The 18,294-nt window shown below is 40.5% G+C and overlaps 1 long non-coding RNA gene across 1 annotated transcript in view; it reads right to left on the reverse strand.

Moving 5' to 3' along the window:
- Positions 1–300: 300 nt before the first annotated feature.
- The window catches only part of LOC125455893 (uncharacterized), a 58,052-nt gene continuing 40,058 nt past the window's right edge, over positions 301–18,294 (reverse strand). Inside the window, exon 3 of the long non-coding RNA XR_007248333.1 lies at positions 301–1,373. This is a non-coding gene — a long non-coding RNA (uncharacterized LOC125455893). The remainder of the gene's footprint in view (positions 1,374–18,294) is intronic.

An 18,294-nucleotide genomic window follows, 5' to 3' on the forward strand; every position in this document is an offset into this window, starting at 1 on the left:
TCAGCATCTCTTACTTTTCTATCATCTACTCACGGAATTTATTTAGGAAACTTCTGAGCAACTTGTCTCGGCTCCTTTGTGTGGTAGCGAGTCTAACCACTGCAACAAAAGAAATTTGTCTTAATTTCTGTTTCAGACTTATGAGTAACTACCTTGTATTTAAGGATTAGCAAGAGAAAATTCTGAAATTTCTCAGAAATATCATTAGCATCCATGAAGCAGAAAACAGAATTAACGCGTCAAGTCGATCACCTTTCATTTTATTTCAGAATTCCAGAAACCACAGTACTTTGCCTTTGTATTTATGATCCTAGTTTCGGATTCTACCACAAGTGGAGACATTAACTGAATTTTATGGAGCAATGGGAGTCTGGCCCACAAGCTGGAGAGCAAGCTGGAACTTTGTGTCTAAAGAGTAAAGCGAAATATACCTCTACTCTAAATATAGCAACTGAGCATATGTAAAAGGAACTATGGCAATAGTAATGTCAGATTGCAGACAACTGGAGCCTGGTCCTAGATTACTCCAAGCAAGATGTCCTCTCTTATCTTCCTCTGTACATGGTACTGTTCAGTAACTTCTGTTGCTAGTTACTCATAAGACTGTAGACCTCACATTACACCAGCATTGCCCCTTTCAGGAGAAGGCCTGTGGAATTCATTGCCATTCAGTGCAGTTGTCAGCATTCGCCTTTAACTTACTTTCAGCTTGAAATTTAGTTCCAGAAACAGTTGATAAAATTCACAGTAAATTTGTAAGGTGCCATCAGATTCCTGCCAATATGTTGCTGTGACTGCCACATCCATAACTTTTTTGTCACAAAAAAGCCTTGTTCCATGAGTGCATAATGTACTGTCATTGTTTATTCATCTTCTCTTATTTGATGATACTTACACACAAGCATTTGATAACGGTGCTTTTCCTCTTTTGTCTACACAGCAGCAGCGGCACAGTAGGAAGTGTTTGGGCTCTAAGCCCGTACGCTTCCACTTCTGCTCATCTGGCTGGCTGAATCCTTCTTTGTTCTCTTTTTTTAAAAATTTATTTTGTTCCTTCACTTCTTCATATCTCCTTTGTGTCAAAGTCCACCTTTACATCTTTTCTGCAGCTGCAGTGGAGGAAGGCAGTTCATGGGCCTGTGGCAGCAGTGACAGCATCGTGGATCTGGGTGTCCATTCCATGTGGCGGTAGTGGCCATGGTTTTGTCGAAGGCTTCACCATTAGCGAGTCTGGTCCGTTGCTCCTTGCTATGGGGGCAATACAATGGCTTCGCTGTCAGCTTCAGCAGTGGCAGCAAAGTGGGTCCAGTCAGGAAATCCTTCCTTTGGCAGTTCCAGCGGCAACGCCCATGGCCATGTCAGAAGCTCACAAGCTGTGAAGGGAACAAAACACCAACTTTGTCCCAATTTTTTTTATATAGCTTCTGTATTTAAAATGACGCCAAATTGTGGCAACTTACACTGATTTTATAAGCACAAGTGGCAATAAATTGCTGTTCTATTTTGTGTTAACAAACTGTGATATTTAACAGTTTTTGGCACAAGCTTTACTTTATCTTGGCCATTCGTTCATGATTTTATCTGAATTCCTGAAGAATTCTTTTGCGTATCATAAACATTTGATGCAGATTAACAGCATAGCTGAGAAACAGTAGTTTAGTTTTATTCTTTCATGGGGTGTAAAACATTTCGGATGTATCACAGGAACATTATCAAAGTTTGACAATGATGCTGAACAGCTTTTAGGACAGATGATCAAATATTTTAGAAGAGGAGGAGCAAACCAACTTTCGTCTTGGAGGCCTACAGCCCAATGGACTAAATATGGAACTCACCAGTTTTAAAATCTCCACACCCCCGCCTTATCCCATTCCAACCCTTCCTGTCATCCCCACCTCCTTGACCTGACACAACCTGTCCATCTTCTCTCCCACCTATCCATGCCACCCTTCCCTCTGGCCAATCCCCATGACACTCTCATCCCTATGACTTGTTGACAGGGCCCTCAGCTGTGTCCGACCTATCTGCCGCCCTTCCGCCCTGATCCCTTCTCTTCCTTCCCGCAACAACGATAAGGTTTCCTTTATCCTCACCTACCATCGCACCAGCATCCACATTCGGAAGATCATCAGATGCCATTTCCCACCACCTCCAGGAAGATGCCACCACCAAACATATATTCCCCTCCCCTCACTTGTCTACCTTCCACAGGGACCATTCCCTCCGGGACACATTGGTCCACACTTCGGTCACCGCCAACACCCCCCCTCAGCCCTAAGACACCTTCCCCTGTATCTGGTGAAGGTACAACACCTACCCATTTACCTCCTCCCTTCCCAGTATTCAAAGGCCCAACCACACCTTCTAGGTGAAGCAACACTTCACCTGAACTTCCAAGAATCTAGCCTACTGCATGCTACTCACAACGTGGTCTCCTCTACAGTGGGAGAAAAAAAATGTAGACTTCGTAACCGCTTCGCAGAACATTTACATTCTGCACACAAAAAAGACCCTGAACTACCTGTTGCCTGCCACTGCAATGCACCACCCTGCTCCCTGGCCAACATCTCTGTCTCTGGCTTGGTGTAGTGTTCCAGTGAAGCCCAATGCAAGCTGGAGGAACAACACCTCATTTTCCGCTTGGGGACCCTACAGCCCTCCGGACTCAATATTGAGTTCAATAATTTTAGACATACTCCTTTGTCTGCCCAACTGTCTTTCTCTCTCTTTGGGCTCTATTGTATTGTTTACCTCCTACCTACACACCTCCCTATTTTCTGCATATAAACTGACGTTTTCCCAGCCACCATCAGTTCTGAGGAAGGGTCACTGGACTCAAAACATTAACTCTATTTTCTCCTTCACTGATGCTGCCAGATCTGCTGAGCTTTTCTGGCGATTTTGTTTTTATTCCCCGTGACTCTCTACCTGCACTCACCTATCACCATCCCACCAACTTCCCCAGCCCCACCCCCCTCTCTATGTATTTCCCATCCCCCTACCCTGTTCCCATTTCTGAAGAAGAGTCCTGTCTCGAAACGTTAACTTTCCTGTTCCTCTGATGCTGCCTGGCCTGCTGTGTTCCTCTAGATGCACACTGTTGTCAATAAAAGCAGTGATTTTCAAGTATTCCACATCGTTTTTACATGGGGAGGTTCAGGTTTTGCAGAAAAATGTAATAACATCTGAATCATATACCCAAGTTTCTAAGGCAAAAAGCAACCAAAAAATTGTAAGAAGGCAAAGACAGCTCATAACATCCAAACTGTCATAGGTTTCTTGTTGAATTGTACCACTCCATCATTAGCTCTGTGAAAATAACAAGTTATCTTTATCCTCCTTGGCCTGAATTTTCCCAACACCAGAAGGATGTGGGCAATGATGAGTCAGTTGCAAAAATGTAGTGAGATTGGAAATTAAAAATCCAATTTTGTACCCAATCCTTTTTCAGTGCGATAAGAATATCACTTATGAGAAGCAAGAAGCCTGTTTTGTATTCGTTGACATCTCACTATTACTTAAGCTTGCTTCATTTACGTACAATTTGCTAATCTTCCACGCAATGGAGAAAAATTATATGGGAGGGATTCCTGAAAGTCAGTGAGTACCTGGATGTTACCGCGCACCAGGATGTTCCCTCCGCACCTCTGTCTTGGCCAGCAGCCTACCACATCTCAGGAAATGCTCCACGGGCACCTGTAACCCCTGCCTGTGGAGGTTAGCATTAGACATGTACCAGCCTCACACACCATCATGACAAATCTCAACACACTTAGAATACAGTCAGAAACTTGATGTTGCACGTTGGAGCACACAATCTCATGCATCAGAGCAGGATACGTTTCGAAAAAACAATAAGTCCTGCTTACCTTCACATCTGCCTCATAATGTACGTGCTCAGATCTGTAGTTCCCGCCTCAACTGCTGAAGCTGTCCATTGTTAAGTATTGGAGGGCTTCCCATTGTCCTCCAGTATTAAGAGGCTGCCTACAGTTCTTGATTAGATGACAGACCTGCTTCATCACCTTCAAATCGCTTGAGCATTGAAAATTGTAGTGGCTGTGCCTTAAGTATGCAATGTGAGATTCTGATCCACCCCTGAATTCCCTTACTGTGCCGACTTTGACATCACTGAACTCTTTCTAAATCATCCTCATCTTAGTCATTCCTTGGTTTATTTCTCAATCCCTTAAATCATATTGCAATAGAAGTATTCATTTAATCTTGCATTGCATCTTTTATCATTAATGTCTCTCTTTCTTCAGCATCTGACTGAAGCTGTACAGCCTCAAATATTTCATTTCCTGCAATGACCAGATTGTCACCATGAAGAATATGAAGAGATGTACTTTTTGTCCTGTTGTTCGTTAAGGTCCTGATTCAACGATGTTTTCACCATATAGTTATCAACACACTTTAAGGAAATGTTTGAGTAAACTTATTTACAGTCTAAACTGTAAGTAGTTTAATCATGGGGCATGGCACAAGATGCCTCACTCCACCAAACCCTGATCTATTTTCCCCATACTAAAACAGAAAATACTGGAAATGCAACCACAAGTGTATGTTTCAAACTCGTCATTTTGCAGCACACATGTATTGGGTTGGAATTACAGCACACACAGTACAAGCAGATTGAGTGAAACCAAGAGTCTAATACAGCTCAGAGGATATGATTGGAAATTAAATATTCCAGGTTAAATGGTTTCAGAAAACTGAGTGAAACTGGAAGGAGAAGAAAAGTCAGCTTATTGATTAAAGATGCTGTAACAACATTAGTAAGAGAAGATATTTGGAAAGGAAAACAATCAGCAGGGTCTCTACAGTTCGAACTGATGATTAAGAGACGACTTAAAACTACAATGGGATTTATCGACAGGCTCTTCAATGACTGAATTGAAGTAACACAAGTCTTAATTCAGGTATCAGACAGCCCTATAGAAAAGACAAAATTGTTTAAGAGGAGTATTGAATTTTCATTGAATCAGGAAGACCAAAGTAACTCAAGTTCAGAAGATATTGAAATTGTTTAGTATACTTAGAACAGTTTACTGGAATGATCTAAGTGATAGTAAAATGAGGGCGGGCCACCCGAGAGTTATTGATGAGTAAGGAGCCCCACTTAGTTAACAAACTAACAGTTGTGTTTATGCAGGAGTAATGATAATCATAATATTGATGTTTGGTTCACAAACCATTTTCTTATCCCTGAGATGTGAACACCACTGGCAAACATAGTTTTTTTTTACCCATAATTATCTGCCCTAGCAAGGGAGGTGGAGCACTGCCTTCTTTAAAAGTCCATGTAACATAGATATACCAATAGTGCTATTAGAAAGGGAGTTCCAGTTTTTTGACCCAGTGACAATAAAGGAACCAACCTTTTTAGTCATTTGGGGAGGCAGCAAAGAGAGTAGGCCATAGTGATGCAGTAAATGCAAGTTATTAGAATTTTCAAAATGACTTATATAAGGTTTCCCATACTGTAGTTGGTAGATGAGTGGGGGAGGGGTAGTCAATATTAAGCTGAGAGGGATTTCAAATAATTTGCAGAATGAGAAAAGGTATCCAAATAATTTCAATACAGATCAATGTGAGACAGTATGTTTTGGTAGGAAGAATAGGAAGAACATGTACTGAAATGTGCAATTCTAAATAGGAGGAACGAAAGGATCTCAGAATATAAATACACCAATTACTAATAGTTATAGTACAGATTAGCATGATAATTTCAAAAAATCATACCAAACATGAGGATTTATCTCCAGAGAGATAAAGTTGGAAACTTGTATGGAACCTTATATCATACTTTGAGTACGATGTGCGATTATAATCACCATATTATAAAATGGATACTGGGGCACTGGAGAGGATATTTGCAAAAATGATATTATAATGCAATTGTGTGCATATCAGGGAATGTTTGACAAGCTGGGTCTCTTCTTTTAGTAACTCATTGTGGTCTTTAAAACTATAAAAGGCCTGGATAAAATATGTCCTCTCCTCAGGAAAGCATAACTAGAGGCCATCAATATAAGATAGTCACCAAGAAATCCAACAGTCAAACCCAAAGTAAATTTCTCATTTAAAACTTGGTGAGAATGTAGAACTTGCAATAAGTGGTTGAAGAAAATAGTATAGATGCTTTCAAAGCAAAACTAGACTCTCCGATGAGAGAGAAGGGAAGAGTTGGTATATTTAGATGAAAGAAGATAAGGGGTGGCTTAAATGGAGCATAAACATTGGCATGGGCTGGTTGGACACATGCAATGAAGCACCAGGTAAAACTATTGAACACTCCATTCTCAAGACTTAGATAAATTCTTTTACTTCACTTGTGTGTTCTATGGGGAGTAACAGTTGAGAAGGATATCTGTGCATTTCTCTAGAGAGCAAGTTCTGTCTATGGCCAACATCATGGTTGTATCCAGAACGGTACGGTATTAAGTGGAAAACCAAAATTAAACCCTACTGGATCATTGTCCTCAACACAGGTCATCATTCATGGGGCACAATGCTGGGTCTACTGCAGACACCCCATCAAAACCCTTGACGAATTTTATCAAAGAAACTCAGGCACCATCATGAAAATTTGATGGTAGGACAAAATCACAAACACTGAGGTTCTTCCTCATTCTGAACACAACACCTTTTAGAAAATTCAACTTCGGCAGACCATGCCTCCTGCATGGATGACTACAGAACCCTTAAGTAAATCTTCCACAGAAAATTATCTCAGGACAACAAACATCAGTCAAAAAAAAACTTACCAGGATCGTAGGATCTGCATGTCAACTGCCATTCTACTCTTTGTCATATTTGTCATATTTGAGTCAGTCCCTGGTTGAATAATTTGTTCGGCATATCACTAACACTCATGTGTTTCATGACATTGTTTATCTTCCTCCTTGTCCAAGAAACTCTGTTTTTTTATTTGTTACCATAAACTACCCCAAGCAATTCTTCAACCATCTCCCTCTTAATATTTATCCATTTCTCCATTGTATATTTTCCTGGCAGGTTTTGGTTCTATTTTACTGCACAGGTAGTTCTCCTATACTGCGATAGTTGCACCCTTGCTCAACCTTGCACTGCAGAAAATCACCATAGAAAATCACAAAACCTGTACAGCAGAAGTCTTGTGTTATCCAATCAGCGTCCACCATTCAACAATCACAATACAGCCAATTCACATTCACGAAACACGCATTATAGCAGGACTACCTGTCATTATCTTCCCTCTCACTACATTGAAGTTAGCTCTCTAACAGTTTAGAAGTTTTTCTTTAGATAATTCCTTCATCTTCTCCAAAAGAAATCTAAACTGGATTAGGCAGTGATCCCTTGTACCCAAGTGTTCTGCTCAGATGCCGAATCCACATGGTCATACTTCATTCTCCAAATCCAGAAATGCCTTTTTTTCAGACTTAGAACATTCTTGTTAAGGTGAAATTATCCTGAATATATTTCAGAAACATGGCCATTCCTCCTTATCATTTACTCTTAACAAAACCCCAACTGGTACTTGAATATTTAAAGTTCCCCAGTGTCATCATTCTGTGGCCCATGTGTATCACTATGGTTTCCCTACAGATTTTCTCCTCTGTGTTTTTCTTGTTATTCAGAAGACTGTGGAATGCTTTTATAGCACTATTCTATTCCTTTTGCTTCTGAACTCAAACTGAATAGATTCTGACCTTGCCTCCTCAAGGATATCTCCCTTTCAAACATTACATCACTTACCCAATAATACTGCCAGACCACTTTTCTTGCTTTGTTGCCATGTCTTTCATGAATACTTTTGGTGGAATTTTATCAATTTTTTAGCTAACTGTAAGCTGCACTGAGTTTGGTGGAGGCAATCTCACTGTGAGGCCAACTGAGTTATCTCGCCAAATCTTACCGAACTTGTCACTCTAACCCAGGAGAGGCAATGGCCAGTTGGTATTATCCCTGGACTGTTAATCCAGAGACTCAGATAACATTCTGGGGATCCAGGTTCAAATCCTGCCACGGCTGATGGTGGAGTTTGAATTCAATTAAAAATATCTGGAATTCAGAGTCATCTGATGATGACCATGAATCGATTGTCGGCAGAAAAACCCATCTGGTTCACTGATGTCCTATAGGGAAGGACACTGCAGTCCATACCTGGGTCTGGCCTACATGTGACTCCAGAACCTGAGCTGCCCTCTGGGCAATAAGCAATGGGCAGTAAATGCTACTTAGCCAACAATGCCCTCATCCTGTTAATGACTTTTTTAAAAAAAACTAGCATTTGAGCCCTCGTGGTAATTCGCTACACTTATACCTATCTTACCACACTCTGTTCTGGGAACATCACATCATTCGTTGAAAATCCCAGAACTGAGTGGCATCCCTGGCACCAGTGCCATGTTTAAAAGGCCACTGTGCACCTGGGCAAGCACTGACAGTCTGTATCTGTGCTACATCGTTCCCGACTTTTGTCTCAGATGTAGAACACTGGAGACATCCTCACCCCAGTTAACAGTTATGGTTTTAGAGATCCTGATGGATGGCACAGTGAAAAGGCAGTATTCCTCCTACGATCAGCAGTGAAGCCCACGGCACCAGACCATGCCAGTTTGGTATTAGGTTGCCACACAGGTTAGAGCAGACTCAGTACCTGGAAGTGTGCTCAACTATTGAAATACCTTATACCGGATGGAATTAAATGAACAATTCATACCAACAATTCATAGATCTATCTGCTATCTGGGGATTGCAGTTCCTGCAATATAATGGTGACAACCATTCATGTTTGATTTAATCTGTTGTATTACATTGCTTGCATATTTTTTCTCACCTTTATGCTACCCCAGCTAAGTAGCTGTGGCATCACAACCCAGTTAAATTTCATCTGTAGGCGTGAATGAATAGCATTCAGTTTCTCGCTATTATGTGAATGTTCTTTTTAGAGTACAAGAAGATAAATTATCAAAAACCTCACCTGACATGAGAACTTGACCCCAAGAAAGCACTCACTGTGCAATTCAAATATTTGCTACATGCTGATATCCTTACTATTCTGGCTGTTGAAATCATCATTTTGTTTTTTTTTAAATCATGATCTTTGTTAAAAGCTCTCCAATAAGTGATTGCAATGTCAACATGTGATCAGAATGCATTAACTTAGGTCTCGATGGGAATGGGTTACAGCATTAAATTAGCTTAAGACTGCACTAACTCAGTAATGTTTTCTACATGTGGCCTGCTGTGAAAAATTGAGAGATCATGGAGGGTTGAAGGGTTGAAGAATATATGTAATAAATGGCAAAGCCGTGGAAGGATTTAAAAAAAAATAAAATTAAGGCATTACTAGGTCTGGAGCTAATGAAGGCCGGTCAGCAGAAGGCTTATGACTGTACAGGACAGAATGAGAATTATGATAAAACAGTTGGGTTTTAGCTGATTTCAGAGATATGGATTGTGGAAGGTAAGAGCCCAGGCAATTCTAAGGTAACAGAAGCAATGTTGCTGGAATAGCTCAGCAGGTCTGGCAGCATCTGTGAAGGTAAAAATCAGAGCTAACATTTCAGGTCCGGTGACCCTTCCTCAGAATTCGAAGGTAACATAGGCGCAGAAGAATGTTTTAATAGCACATGAGCTGAAGCAAGTCCAGAATGGGTTGATGTTATAGAGGTGGAAATAGACAGGCTGGATGATGGAGCAGATATGTGATCATAAGTTCCTCATATGACAGTGTAATTCAATCTTATACATTTGCTAGGATGAAGCTGATAACTGAAGCTTGTGGGAGGGATCAAAAGTTTCTGTCTTCCTGACACTTAGCTAGAGAAAATTTCTTTCATCCAGTACCAGATGCTGACAAGCAGTCTGACAATTAGGGACAATGCAGCGTTTGAAAGATACGTTGATGAGGTGGAATTGGGTGTCAGCAAACCAAAGAAGTAGAATGAGTTTGTAGATCATGTTTCCAAGTCTGTTAATCATACGAGGGACATAAGGATAGATTGTTAGTTGTAGCTGTGATGCTGGAGCAGATGTGGACCATTCAAAGAAAGCAATAACTGCAGATACTGGAGTCAGAGCCAGTACAGTGTGGAGCTGTAGGAACACAACCAGTCAGGCAGTATCAGAGGAGCAAGAAAGTTGAAGTTTCGGGGTGGGTGCTTCATCAGAGCTCATGAAGGGTCCCACACCAAAACATCAACTTTCTTGCTCCTCTGATGTTGCCTGGCCTGCTTTGTTTCTCCAGCTCCACATTATATGGAGTGTTCGGTAGTCTATGATAGTCCTGGAGCCTCAGTCTGGCTGTGTTACAAGAAACCTCTATTCCAGATACCCGAAATGCCAATCCAGAATTATAGCAATTACATTGGTGTCTTTATGAGTATCGGGGGTGCTTGAAGCTAGAGCTCATGAAGTTATTTTTTCTCTCAGGTTTCCTTGTATTTTTCTTCACATTGATACATTATAATACAGCAAATTACCTTGGAATTAAGATGTTATTGTTGCCATCTATGAAGTGGCTATTTTTGTATATTGCCGCTATTCAAAAGCTGTTCAGGTGATCACACCATCAAAAGGAGTGAAAGTTTGTGTGTTCATGATGTCTATAGGCTCATTTCAAGAGGCCATAAAGCCTTACAAATTTGAGATTTCATGAAGTGTCACCCGGCTCAAAATCAAAACTCTGCTTTCTTCTCACAAATTCTACCAGACGTGCTGAGTTTCTCCAGCAATTTCTGTTTTTGTTTCAAATCTCCTCAGTCTCGGGACTGGCTTTGAGCAGACTGATCAGAGGTCATGTATTGTGTACATTTAGATAAATGATGATTTGGTGACAGTGTATGGAACTCTGCAGTTATCTCAGCCTCATAGAATAAAAGGCAATGGGAATAGTAATGGTTGTGAAGAAGGGACAAAGCACAGACCCACAACAGATGGGCAGAGTGGAATATAGGTCAATACCGCTTAAATGTGAAACAAGATACAAGCACTGGGGGAAGAAAAGTATCAAAACTGAGGTCAGAATTTATTCAACACAATTTTGAGGTTATATAATGCCTAAATGGGAAATGAGATGGTCTTCCTCAAATTTGGCTCATTGGCAACACTGCACTGACTCTCACCATGTTTGGAATCCCCCCAAATGGTAAGAACTCTTGAATGTTGAATAGACACCCATTCAACATTCAAGATTCAGGAAACGTATAAACTACTTAAATTCTGTTCTTTAAAAAATTCCAACACCATTGTCCAGGAGCTGATGAAGTAGTCAAGAGGTTTCGACATACACTAAAAAAAGTGACATATACAGCTACTGCTGACAGCAAGTCACAGGAGCAAGAGCTGCATTACTTTCTTCACAACTACAGACTGTCTCCCTTGTTCAACTGCTGGAAAGTCTTAAACTGCATTTATCTTTATCAGTATTATGTGCATGTATCTTCCTCACTGGCCCCACAGAACTAACAACCAACGCACAAATGAGCATGACCAAGAGCAGATGAATTAAATGAAGATAATGCAGAATGAAACATGAAATTTACAGACCTATCACTAAGCCAAGACTTGAAGAGCTTGCAAAAAGTAATGGTCATTTTGGAAAGCAAAGGGCCTCTTATGTTTTGAAAAGTACAATGACCTTTTTTTTGATCTCGTGAAGTACCATACGCATTTCTACCAGTAGAGGGAATTCATGTTAACTGTTGAAACAGTTCAATTAAAGAAAACCATTACAAAACAGCAATTGCTGGAAAAGCCCAGCAGATCTGGTGGCATCTGTGGAGAGAATTCAGAGTTAATGTTTTGGATCGAGTGAACGTTTCCGATTCATAGCTTTTTGTATCAGAGACAATGGGAACTGCAGATGCCGGAGAATCCGAGATAACAAAGTGTGGAGCTGGATGAACACAGCAGGCCAAGCAGCATCTTAGGAGCACAAAAGCTGACATTTTGGGCCTAGACCCTTCAGAAAATTATGAAGGGCCTAGGCCCGAAACATCAGCTTTTGTATTCCTAAGATGCTGCTTGGTCTGCTGTATTCATCCAGCTCCACACTTACAGCTCTTTTGTCTTTTTTTATAAAGGAAACTATTGTTTGCTCGTATAACTTTTGTTATGTCTTTCTGTGGCTGTTTTATGTCCCACGGACTTCACATCATCTAACTTTCAGACTCCAGTTGCTACACATTCAGATGAGTCCCATGTTAAGGCACAATAAAGAAAAATGTTAGAACTAACTTTGGGCTGAACAGTGTTAGCAGGTTGTGTATCCATGTCAATACAGAAAAAAAATCAGTCAATGAATGCATTTTTCTGGCATTTATTATGTTCTTTTTGCGTGTAATTGACAGAAGAAAGGTCCATACATTGCCAAAAGCAGCAAACTGTGTTTCCTCTGAATGGCAGAATCATCTCAGAAGACAACTCTCCCAATTTTAACACTAGCCCCCAGATGTTAATAAGAACGGCTTTACAGAGTCAGCAGCGTTGAGTTGCTGAGATAGTAGGAACTGCCGATGCTGGAGAATCTGAGATGACAAGGCGTAGAGCTGGATGAACACAGCAGGCCAAGAAGCATCAGAGGAGCTATTGTTATTCCTGCTGCCAAGTGTAATGAGAGATTTCATTGCTTTGAGCTTTTGATCTGACTGTGTTGTTATTATACAGACAATAGTGAAGCAGATAAGTTTCATGATAACTGACAATGATTTCATGATCATCATTAGAATTCTAATTTCAAATATTTTTGAATTCATGCCCCACCATCTACTGTGATGAAAATTAATACCACAGCATTATCGTAGTCCCTGGGTTACTGGTTCAGTGGCATTACCACGACAGCAATGGCTCCCTTCAACTAAATTATTTAAATCTCTTTAGACGAATTTTCTGTTGTGCTGAATTGTTGAGTGTTTGCAGATCTGTTGACTGCTTTGTAACCCACATGAATAATTATATCTCACACCTTTTTAGGGCTTTTTTAACTTGCAGAATTGTTGCCTTCTTGATGAAGTCCTTTGTAGATTAACTGCAACCAAACTCTTTTCATCTGGGAATTACATGTATAATTAAGATATTTTATTGATGGACACTAAAATAGAACATCATTGATTCTCCAGCATGGGCAGTTCCTACTATCTCTCATCATTGATTCTTTATTGCTTTCAAATGTCTACCTTTTAGCACATTAAATCAAAGCTTACTTGGATTGTTTATTTGTTAATTTCTACTTTTAAAAAATTCAAAGAAGTAAAAAATGAATTATGAATGAAATATTTGAACATAATATAAAGAGGTTCAGGAAGAAGCATCTGTAGTCGCAGTAAAGAATGCCCCAATAGATTCACACTGAAAAGAAAATTTATGTTATTTCAGTCTGTGATGATATTACTTGCGAGGGAATAATGCATAAGATCTCACCAAATTACAAGCCTAACAATAACTAAGTAACAAAAAAAACTTTTCAAAAATGAATGTGTGAATTACCACCAAGAATGCAAGACTTTTAAAACTTTGAAACTTTGTTTGTAACCAAATGGAACTACAAGAACATCGTATTTCCTTCAGTATTCCTTCACTTTGTAACTGGCTCACACTGAAGACATTTTTTTTGACTGCTACTTTAAATTTAAATTAAATTTATTACAATTTCTCATATTGCTAGAAACAATGCAGTGCTTAATTTGGCATTCCTTGAAGAGGTATTGAATGCGGACTGCATGTGTGAAAGCAAAAATTACACTTTTATAAAGTGATGACTTTACATTTTATTTCTAAAAGACCTATGCTAATACTTATTCAGTATGTCATAAGCTTGGATTTAACGTCAAGCGCTTGAGTAAAGGAAGTTTTAATCCACATCCAAGTATGTCAATCCCCAATGTGCGGAGTCTAGATCTAGGGGATTCATGGTCCTGCTTATACTTAAAAATGGTGTAACGGAATGACCAAAATTGTGTGAACATTTAAATCTAATTGGTCTGTAAATGGGTTTCTCTCTGTTAGACCATAAGGCACAGGAGCAGAAATTATGCCATTTGACCCATCAAATCTGCTCTGCCATTCAATCATAGCTGAAAGATTTTCAACCCAATTCTCCTGCTTTCTCCCCATGACTTTTGATCTCCGTGACAGTCAAGAACCTACTTATCTCTGTCTTAAGTATACACAATGACCTGGCCTCCACAGCCTTCTGCGGCATAAATTCCATAGATTCACCACTCTGGCTGAAAAGGATTTTCCAGTCTCCATTCTAAAGGCTCTTCCCTTTACTCTAAGGGTTACCCCACAGATCGTCCTGCCAATGAAAACATCTTCCCAATGTCCAACCTGACCAGGCCATTCAGTATTCTGTACATTTCAATTAGAGCCCCCTTCATCCTTCTAAACTCCATGGAGAATAGGCCCAGAGTCCTCAAACATTCCTCATATGTTAAGTCTATTGAAGCCTGCCCTTTTTGTCAAATTTGCCATCAACATGCTCCTGAAAAAAAAACAAATCAAAACAAAAACAGAAATTGTTGGATAAACTCGGTAGGCCTGGCAGCATCTGTGTGGAGAAAACAGAGTTAACATTTTGAGTCCACTGACTCTTTATCAGAATGATTAGCAGCTAGGAAAATGTGGTATATATATGCAGGTTGGTGGTGGTGATAAGAGGGGTGTAGCACAGAGACAGAGAAAGAGAAATGACCAAATAGGTTGAGACGGAGCTCAGAGAGAGGGAGATATGAAAGGGGTAAGTAAACAAAGGATGATTGGCAGTAGGCCAGACAGAAGAGAAGCTGAATAGGTGACAATGAGGGCCAACAACAGGAGAGATTAGGGACGTTCTGACAAAAGCCACCCATTTCATGTATTATAGGGCGAAGAGTGGGTGAGAATGCGTTGGACCACTGAAAACAACCTATGTCATGATAAGGTATAGGAGTGTGTGAAAAAAAGGAAGGATAGAATCAGTTCTGAACTTTATGCTGAGTTCCGGAGGCTACAGAGATCCAAGCAAAAAATGAGGTTTTGTTGTTCAAGCTAACGCTGGGGAGCCATGAAATACTGCAGCAAACCTGTGACAGAATTATTGGCATGGGAGCATGGTAGAGCATTGAAGTGGCAGGCAACTGGAAGTTTGGAGTCATTTTTACGGACCCATTTGTAATTCAATTTGCATTGGAGAGATAAAATGCAGACTGGGTGATCACTTTGCCAAACACTTACATTCTGTCTAAAGAAAGGGCAGTGCAATGGTTTCCATGCTGGTAGTACATTCCTCAGATAGCCACCTGATAGCAGCAAATAAAAACCAAGAAGAAGGAGAAATATACTTAATCTGATGCTCACCAATCTGCCTGTCTCAGATGCATCAGCCTGTTAAGACAAAATCCTGTCTTCACATTGAATATACTCTCCATTGTGTTGTGCAATACTATCACTATGCTAAAAAGATTGAGCAACTCAAGGCTGGGTATCCATGAGGCTCTATGAGTCATCAGCAACAGCATAATTGTACTGAAACAATTGGCAACTTCATGACCTAGCATACCTCCTAGTCTACCATTACTATCAACTCAGGGGATCAACCTTAATTTAGTGAAGATACAACATTCTGACAAGAAAACTTTACTGTTAATAGTATTGATGACATGTACTGCAGAACTTTCCACACTGCTAGCCGAGCTTCAACACTGACGTCAGTCCGATGACATGGCAAATTGCCCAGGGATGTCCTGCACGAAAAAAAGTCAGGACAAATCCAACCTGGCCAATTACTACCCCATCAAACTACTCTTGATCATCAGTAAAGTGATTCATCAATAGTCCAACTAAGCAGCACTTGTCGAAAAATAACCTGATCTTTGACGCTCAGTTGGGCTCCACCAGGGCCACTTAGATTCTAACCTCATTACAGCCTTAGTTCAAACATGGACAAAAGGTACAAATTCCAGAGGTAAGATGTGAATGACATTTGCTCAAGTGTGGCATCAAAGAGCTCGAGCAAACCTGGAGTCAATCGGAATTCGGGGGAAATCTTACTGCTTAGTTACTGTCATACCTGGTGCAAATGAAAATGGTTTTCTTTGTTGGAGGTCAGTTGTCTCAGCTCCAGGATATCTCTGCAGGAGTTCTTCAGGGTAATGGCCTCGGCCCAACCATCTTCAGCTGCTTCATCAATGACCTTCCCTCCATCATAAAGTCAGAACTAGCAATGTTCGCTGATGATTGCACAATGTTCTGCGCCACTCTTGACTCCTCAGATACCAAAGTAGTATGCTGCAATGCTGCAACACCTGGACAGTATCCAGGCTTGGGTTAACAAGTAGCAAGTAACCTTTGGGACACCCAAGTTCCAGGTGACAATCCATCCATTGCCCTTTGACATTGCTGGCATCACGATTGCTGAGTCTCTGTCCACTATCTATAAGGCAGAATTTGAAAGTGTGTTGGGACCATTCCCAGGTGCCTGGATGAATATAACTCTAACAACACTCAGGCACTTTAACGTCATTCAGAACAAAGCAGTCCACATGATTGGCCCAACATCCAAAAACATTTAGTCACTCCATTGTGAACTCTCAATAGCAGCCAGATGAACTATCTACAAAACATACTGTAACATTTCACCAATGTTCTTTCAATACCTCTTTCCAACCCAACAGCCACTAAGGACAAGGGCAGTAGATACTTGGGAACACCACCAGTACGCATTCTCCTCTAAACCACTTACCATCTTGATTTGGGAATGTTTTGATGTTCCTTCAGCATTGCTGGGTCAAAATTCTGGAAGCCCATTCTTAGTGACATAGTGGGTCTACGTAAACTGAATGGATTGCTGCAGATGAAGAAGGCAGCTCACCATTATCTTGTCAAGGGAAAGAGACAGACTGCTTGGTGATGTGGTGCAAAGATAACATCTCTCCCTCAATGTTAGCAAAACCAAAGAGCTGACCATCAATTTCAGGAAGCAAGGAGGAGGGTCACTCTTATCTACATCAATGGAACTGAGGTGGAGATGGCTGAGAATTTTGAGTTCCTAGGAGAGACAATCACCAGCAATCTGTTCTGAGCCACCCACATTGATGCAACAGTCAAGTAGGCACAACAGCGCCTTCTTTTTTCTCAGAAGGCTAAGAAAATTCAGCATGTCCATAAGGACCCTCAACAACTTTTACAGATGAACCATATGTAGCATTCTATTTGGATGCATCACAGCTTGGTGTGGCAATTACTCTGCCCAGGATTGTATGAAACTACAAAAAATCGCAAACACAGCTCAGACCATCATGCAGGCCAACCTTCCATCCATTGACTCCATCAATACTTCTTGTGGCTGTGGAAAGGTAGCCAATATCATTAAAGACCCTTCCCACCCCAGTTATAATCTCTTCTAACCTTTATCATCTGACACAAAATACAAAAGCTTAAACATAGGTAACAATAGGTTCAAGAACAGCTTCTTCCCTACTAATACTTTTTGTGTACCTTCTTTGCAGCTGTAAATTTGTATTCCCTGATTTGTTCAATCATGCTATGATCTTTGTATGTTATGATCTGCCTGTACTGCACATGAAACAAGACTTTTCACTGTACTTAAGTGCATGTGACAAAAATAAATCAAATCAAATGTAGGGCTGGCAATAAGTGCTGGTCCAGCCAGTAGTGGCCATATCATGAACTAATAATAAAAAGTGAATATTTAAAGATGGGCTACTTTGTCGCTGATGGTGCCCTATTTTTTTTTAAATGTTGCTTATGATGTATTCATTCAGATAAGTGGGAATACTTCATTGCTTTTCTGGCTCATGCCTTGTGGATGGTGGTTGGAACCTGGGGAATCAGGACATTGATTACCTATTACAGAATTCATAGCTTCTGACCTGCTCTTCTCACTTAGTATTTTTATGGCTGCCCCAGTTAAGTTTCCTACAATGGTCGCAGTATCAGAAAATAGGGATAGCTGAAAGAGAAGAGTGAGGGATTATTAAGGCTTTTTTCTGATGAAGGGTATGGGTCCGAAATGTCAGTTTCTGTGCTCCTAAGATGCTGCTTGGCCTGCTGTGTTCATCCAGCTCCCCACTTTGTTATCTCGGATTCTCCAGCATCTGCAGTTCCCATTATCTTTGCTAACAAAGGTCTGTCAGGCCCAACTACAAACTGCAACAATTTGATCTTTCCAGGGGAATTTGGTCATAATTTACTGTCTGGCAACAAGGAAGGGTTGTCAGTTGAAGGTTTACGACAACTGTTGGAATCGGAGCATATTACATGTAGTTTCACATCAGCATATGCAACAAATCTCTTACTGAA

Source organism: Stegostoma tigrinum, chromosome 10 (genome assembly GCF_030684315.1).
Source record: "Stegostoma tigrinum isolate sSteTig4 chromosome 10, sSteTig4.hap1, whole genome shotgun sequence".
NCBI classification, from domain to species: Eukaryota; Metazoa; Chordata; class Chondrichthyes; order Orectolobiformes; family Stegostomatidae; genus Stegostoma; species Stegostoma tigrinum.